The sequence below is a fragment of the Rattus norvegicus genome, chromosome 13, assembly GCF_036323735.1.
Source record: "Rattus norvegicus strain BN/NHsdMcwi chromosome 13, GRCr8, whole genome shotgun sequence".
NCBI classification, from domain to species: Eukaryota; Metazoa; Chordata; class Mammalia; order Rodentia; family Muridae; genus Rattus; species Rattus norvegicus.
The window spans coordinates 57,791,992-57,798,955 of record NC_086031.1 but is presented as its reverse complement, the minus strand read 5'-3'; positions in this window follow the sequence as shown (position 1 = coordinate 57,798,955).

The window sequence follows — 6,964 nt, the reverse complement described above, 5'->3', positions numbered from 1 at the left end:
TGCCTGAGAAGCCTCTGACAATCATTCCAAACCTGACAAGTTTGACTTTAAACTGTCTCTAAAAGAAGAGACAAAATCCTGTTCTCCTTTCTACAGTGCTCTACTGTCGTTCCTGAGCAGTGTTCTGTGGCTGTGAAGAGACAACATGTCCACAGCAACTCTGATCAAGGAAAGCACTTAATTAGGGTCGGCTTACAGTTTCAGAGTTTTAGTCCACCGTCATGATGGTGGGGAACATAGTGGCACGCAGGCAGACCTGGTGCTGGAGAAGCTGAGAGTCCTACATCTGGATCTGCAGGAACCAGGAAGAGACACATGGACTTGCTTGAGCTTTTGAGATCTGAAAGCCAATCCCCAGTGGTACACTTCCCCCAACAAGGCCACACCTCCTCCAACAAGACCACACCTCCTAATATCTTTGAAGTAATACCACTTTCTAATGACTGAGCATTGAAATCTGTAAGCCTACGGGGGTGGGGATTGTATTCAAAACACCACATCCTGCTATGTAACCATATATAGTATGAGAGGGAGGGTGTTGTCTTTTGATCATCTGTGTATTTCCTATGCTTAACACACTATATATGCAATGGTATATTTAATAATATATAAACATGTCATTTTTCACTTTCAGCAAATATTGACACTGATGGAAGTTCTTAGTATGTAAACTTTTGATAAATATAAATTATTATTTTTTATTTCTTTTTATTTATTTGATTTTATTTTTCTTGGCTATTTTATGTATTTACCTTTCAAATGTTATCTCCTTTCCCTCCTCTCCCATTTCCTTCCTCGCTTCCCCTGTTTCTATGAAGATGCTCCAAGTCCCACCCACCCAACTCCCACCTCAACACCCTGGCATTCCCCTACACTGGAGAAATGAGCCTTTACAGGCCCAAAGGCTTCTACCCCTATTTATGCCAGACAATGTCATCCTCTGCTGCACATGCGGCTGGAGTCATGAGTCCCTTCATGTGTACTCATTGGTTGGTGGTTTAGTCCCTGGGAAATCTGGGACAGGGGAGGGTCTGGTTATTTGATATTGTTGTTCTTCCTATGGTGTTGTAAACCCCTTCAGCTACTTCAGTCTTTTCTCTAACTCCTCCATTGGGGTCCCCTTGTTTAGTCTAGTGCTTAGTCTCAAACATCCTTATCTGTGTCAGTAGGACTCTGGCAAAGCCTCTTACAAGATATCCATATCAGGCTCTTGTCAGCAAGCAATTCTTGGCATCAGCAATAGTGACTGGGCTTGGTGGCTGCATATGGGATGGATAACCCATGTGGGGAAGTCTCTGAATGACCTTTTCTTCCGTCCCTGCTCCATTTTTTGTCCTTGTATTTTCTCCCATGAGTATTTTGTTATCCCTTCTAATAAGGAATGAAGCATCCACATTTTGGTCTTCCTTCTTGGACTTCATAGGATCTGTGAACTTTTTCTAAGGTATTCCAAGCTTTTGGGCTAATATCCACTTATCAGTGAGTGCATATCATGTCTGTTATTTTATGACTGGGTTACCTCACTCAGGATGATATTTTCTTTTCTTTTTTTTTGTTTTTTTTTTGTTTTTTTTGTTTTTTTTTATTAACTTGAGTATTTCTTATATACATTTCCAGTGTTATTCCCTTTCCCGGTTTCCGGGCAAACATCCCCCTCCCCCCTCCCCTTCCTTATGGGTGTTCCCCTCCCAACCCTCCCCCCATTGCCGCCCTCCCCCCAACAATCTAGTTCACTGGGGGTTCAGTCTTAGCAGGACCCAGGGCTTCCCCTTCCACTGGTGCTCTTACTAGGATATTCATTGCTACCTATGGGGTCAGAGTCCACGGTCAGTCCATGTATAGTCTTTAGGTAGTGGCTTAATCCCTGGAAGCTCGGGTTGCTTGGCATTGTTGTACATATGGGGTCTCGAGCCCCTTCAAGCTCTTCCAGTTCTTTCTCTGATTCCTTCAACGGGGGTCCTATTCTCAGTTCAGTGGTTTGCTGCTGGCATTCGCCTCTGTGTTTGCTGTATTCTGGCTGTGTCTCTCAGGAGCGATCTACATCCGGCTCCTGTCGGTCTGCATTTCTTTGCTTCATCCATCTTGTCTAATTGGGTGGCTGTATATGTATGGGCCACATGTGGGGCAGGCTCTGAATGGGTGTTCCTTCAGTCTCTGTTTTAATCTTTGCCTCTCCCTTCCCTCCCAAGGGTATTCTTTTTCCTCATTTAAAGAAGGAGTGAAGCATTCACATTTTGATCATCCGTCTTGACTTTCATTTGTTCTAGGCATCTAGGGTAATTCAAGCATTTGGGCTAATAGCCACTTATCAATGAGTGCATACCATGTATGTCTTTCTGTGATTGGGTTAGCTCACTCAGGATGATATTTTCCAGTTCCAACCATTTGCCTACGAATTTCATAAACTCGTTGTTTTTGATAGCTGAGTAATATTCCATTGTGTAGATGTATCACATTTTCTGTATCCATTCCTCTGTTGAAGGGCATCTGGGTTCTTTCCAGTTTCTGGCTATTATAAATAAGGCTGCGATGAACATAGTGGAGCACGTGTCTCTTTATATGTTGAGGCATCTTTTGGGTATATGCCCAAGAGAGGTATAGCTGGATCCTCAGGCAGTTCAATGTCCAATTTTCTGAGGAACCTCCAGACTGATTTCCAGAATGGTTTTACCAGTCTGCAATCCCACCAACAATGGAGGAGTGTTCCTCTTTCTCCACATCCTCGCAAGCATCTGCTGTCACCTGAGTTTTTGATCTTAGCCATTCTCACTGGTGTGAGGTGAAATCTCAGGGTTGTTTTGATTTGCATTTCCCTTATGACTAAAGATGTTGAACATTTCTTTAGGTGTTTCTCAGCCATTCGACATTCCTCATCTGTGAATTCTTTGTTTAGTTCTGAACCCCATTTTTTAATAGGGTTATTTGTTTCCCTGCGGTCTAACTTCTTGAGTTCTTTGTATATTTTGGATATAAGGCCTCTATCTGTTGTAGGATTGGTAAAGATCTTTTCCCAATCTGTTGGTTGCCGTTTTGTCCTAACCACAGTGTCCTTTGCCTTACAGAAGCTTTGCAGTTTTATGAGATCCCATTTGTCGATTCTTGATCTTAGAGCATAAGCCATTGGTGTTTTGTTCAGGAAATTTTTTCCAGTGCCCATGTGTTCCAGATGCTTCCCTAGTTTTTCTTCTATTAGTTTGAGTGTGTCTGGTTTGATGTGGAGGTCCTTGATCCACTTGGACTTAAGCTTTGTACAGGGTGATAAGCATGGATCGATCTGCATTCTTCTACATGTTGCCCTCCAGTTGAACCAGCACCATTTGCTGAAAATGCTATCTTTTTTCCATTGGATGGTTTTGGCTCCTTTGTCAAACATCAAGTGACCATAGGTGTGTGGGTTCATTTCTGGGTCTTTAATTCTATTCCATTGGTCTATCTGTCTGTCTCTGTACCAATACCATGCAGTTTTTATCACTATTGCTCTGTAATACTGCTTGAGTTCAGGGATAGTGATTCCCCCTGAAGTCCTTTTATTGTTGAGGATAGCTTTAGCTATCCTGGGTTTTTTGTTATTCCAGATGAATTTGCAAATTGTTCTGTCTAACTCTTTGAAGAATTGGATTGGTATTTTGATGGGGATTGCATTGAATCTGTAGATTGCTTTTGGTAAAATGGCCATTTTTACTATATTAATCCTGCCAATCCATGAGCATGGGAGATCTTTCCATCTTCTGAGGTCTTCTTCAATTTCCTTCTTCAGTGTCTTGAAGTTCTTATTGTACAGATCTTTTACTTGCTTGGTTAAAGTCACACCGAGGTACTTTATATTATTTGGGTCTATTATGAAGGGTGTCGTTTCCCTAATTTCTTTCTCGGCTTGTTTCTCTTTTGTATAGAGGAAGGCAACTGATTTATTTGAGTTAATTTTATACCCAGCCACTTTGCTGAAGTTGTTTATCAGCTTTAGTAGTTCTCTGGGGGAACTTTTGGGATCACTTAAATATACTATCATATCATCTGCAAATAGTGATATTTTGACCTCTTCTTTTCCGATCTGTATCCCCTTCACCTCTTTTGTTGTCTGATTGCTCTGGCTAGAACTTCAAGAACTATATTGAATAAGTAGGGAGAGAGTGGGCAGCCTTGTCTAGTCCCTGATTTTAGTGGGATTGCTTCAAGTTTCTCTCCATTTAGTTTAATGTTAGCAACTGGTTTGCTGTATATGGCTTTTACTATGTTTAGGTATGGGCCTTGAATTCCTATTCTTTCCAGGACTTTTATCATGAAGGGGTGTTGAATTTTGTCAAATGCTTTCTCAGCATCTAATGAAATGATCATGTGGTTCTGTTCTTTCAGTTTGTTTATATGATGGATCACGTTGATGGTTTTCCGTATATTAAACCATCCCTGCATGCCTGGGATGAAGCCTACTTGATCATGGTGGATGATTGTTTTGATGTGCTCTTGAATTCGGTTTGCCAGAATTTTATTGAATATTTTTGCGTTGATATTCATAAGGGAAATTGGTCTGAAGTTCTCTTTCTTTGTTGTGTCTTTGTGTGGTTTAGGTATAAGAGTAATTGTGGCTTCATAGAAGGAATTCGGTAGGGCTCCATCTGTTTCAATTTTGTGGAATAGTTTGGATAATATTGGTATGAGGTCTTCTATGAAGGTTTGATAGAATTCTGCACTAAACCCGTCTGGACCTGGGCACTTTTTGGTTGGGAGACCTTTAATGACTGCTTCTATTTCCTTAGGAGTTATGGGGTTGTTTAACTGGTTTATCTCTTCCTGATTTAACTTCGGTACCTGGTATCTGTCTAGGAAATTGTCCATTTCCTGCGGATTTTCAAGTTTTGTTGAATATAGGATTTTATAGTAAGATCTGATGATTTTTTGAATTTCCTCTGAATCTGTAATTATGTCTCCCTTTTCATTTCTGATTTTGTTAATTTGGACGCACTCTCTGTGTCCTCTCGTTAGTCTGGCTAAGGGTTTATCTATCCTGGTGATTTGCTCAAAGAACCAACTTTTGGTTCTGTTGTTTCTTTCTATGGTCCTTTTTGTTTCTACTTGGTTGATTTCAGCTCTGAGTTTGATTATTTCCTGCCTTCTACTCCTCCTGGGTGTATTTGCTTCTTTTTGTTCTAGAGCTTTTAGGTGTGCTGTCAAGCTGCTGACATATGCTCTTTCCTGTTTCTTTCTGCAGGCACTCAGCACTATGAGTTTTCCTGTCAGCACAGCTTTCATTGTGTCCCATAAGTTTGGGTATGTTGTACCTTCATTTTCATTAAATTCTAAAAAGCTTTTAATTTCTTTCTTTATTTCTTCCTTGACCAGGTTATCATTGAGTAGAGCATTGTTCAATTTCCACGTATATGTGGGCATTCTTCCCTTATTGTTATTGAAGACCAGTTTTAGGCCGTGGTGGTCCGATAGCACGCATGGGATTATTTCTATCTTTCTGTACCTGTTGAGGCCCGTTTTTTGACCAATTATATGGTCAATTTTGGAGAAAGTACCATGAGGAGCTGAGAAGAAGGTATATCCTTTTGCTTTAGGATAGAATGTTCTATAAATATCCGTTAAGTCCATTTGGCTCATGACTTCTCTTTGTCTGACTACATCTCTGTTTAATTTCTGTTTCCATGATCTGTCCATTGATGAGAGTGGGGTGTTGAAATCTCCCACTATTATTGTGTGAGGTGCAATGTGTGCTTTGAGCTTTAGTAAGGTTTCTTTTACATATGTAGGTGCCCTTGTATTTGGGGCATAGATATTTAGGATTGAGAGTTCATCTTGGTGGATTTTTCCTTTGATGAATATGAAGTGTCCTTCCTTATCTTTTTTGATGACTTTTAGTTGAAAATTGATTTTATTTGATATTAGAATGGCTACTCCAGCTTGCTTCTTCTGACCATTTGCTTGGAAAGCTGTTTTCCAGCCTTTCACTCTGAGGTAGTGTCTGTCTTTGTCTCTGAGGTGTGTTTCCTGTAGGCAGCAGAATGCAGGGTCCTCGTTGCGTATCCAGTTTGTTAATCTATGTCTTTTTATTGGGGAGTTGAGGCCATTGATGTTGAGAGATATTAAGGAATAGTGATTATTGCTTCCCGTTGTATTCATATTTGGATGTGAGGTTATGTTTGTGTGCTTTCATTCTCTTTGTTTTGTTGCCAAGACGATTAGTTTCTTGCTTCTTCTAGGGTATAGCTTGCCTCCTTATGTTGGGCTTTACCATTTATTATCCTTTGTAGTGCTGGATTTGTAGAAAGATAGTGTGTAAATTTGGTTTTGTCATGGAATATCTTGGTTTCTCCATCTATGTTAATTGAGAGTTTTGCTGGATACAGTAACCTAGGCTGGCATTTGTGTTCTCTTAGGGTCTGTATGACATCAGTCCAGGATCTTCTGGCCTTCATATTTTCTGGCGAGAAGTCTGGTGTGATTCTGATAGGTCTGCCTTTATATGTTACTTGACCTTTTTCCCTTACTGCTTTTAATATTCTTTCTTTATTTTGTGCGTTTGGTGTTTTGACAATTATGTGACGGGAGGTGTTTCTTTTCTGGTCCAATCTATTTGGAGTTCTGTAGGCTTCTTGTATGTCTATGGGTATCTCTTTTTTTAGGTTAGGGAAGTTTTCTTCTATGATTTTGTTGAAGATATTTACTGTTCCTTTGAGCTGGGAGTCTTCACTCTCTTCTATACCTATTATCCTTAGGTTTGATCTTCTCATTGAGTCCCGGATTTCCTGTATGTTTTGGACCAGTAGCTTTTTCCGCTTTACATTATCTTTGACAGTTGAGTCAATGATTTCTATGGAATCTTCTGCTCCTCAGATTCTTTCTTCCATCTCTTGTATTCTGTTGGTAAAGCTTGTATCTATAGCTCCTTGTCTCTTCTTTTGGTTTTCTATATCCAGGGTAGTTTCCATGTGTTCTTTCTTGATTGCTTCTATTTCCATTTTTA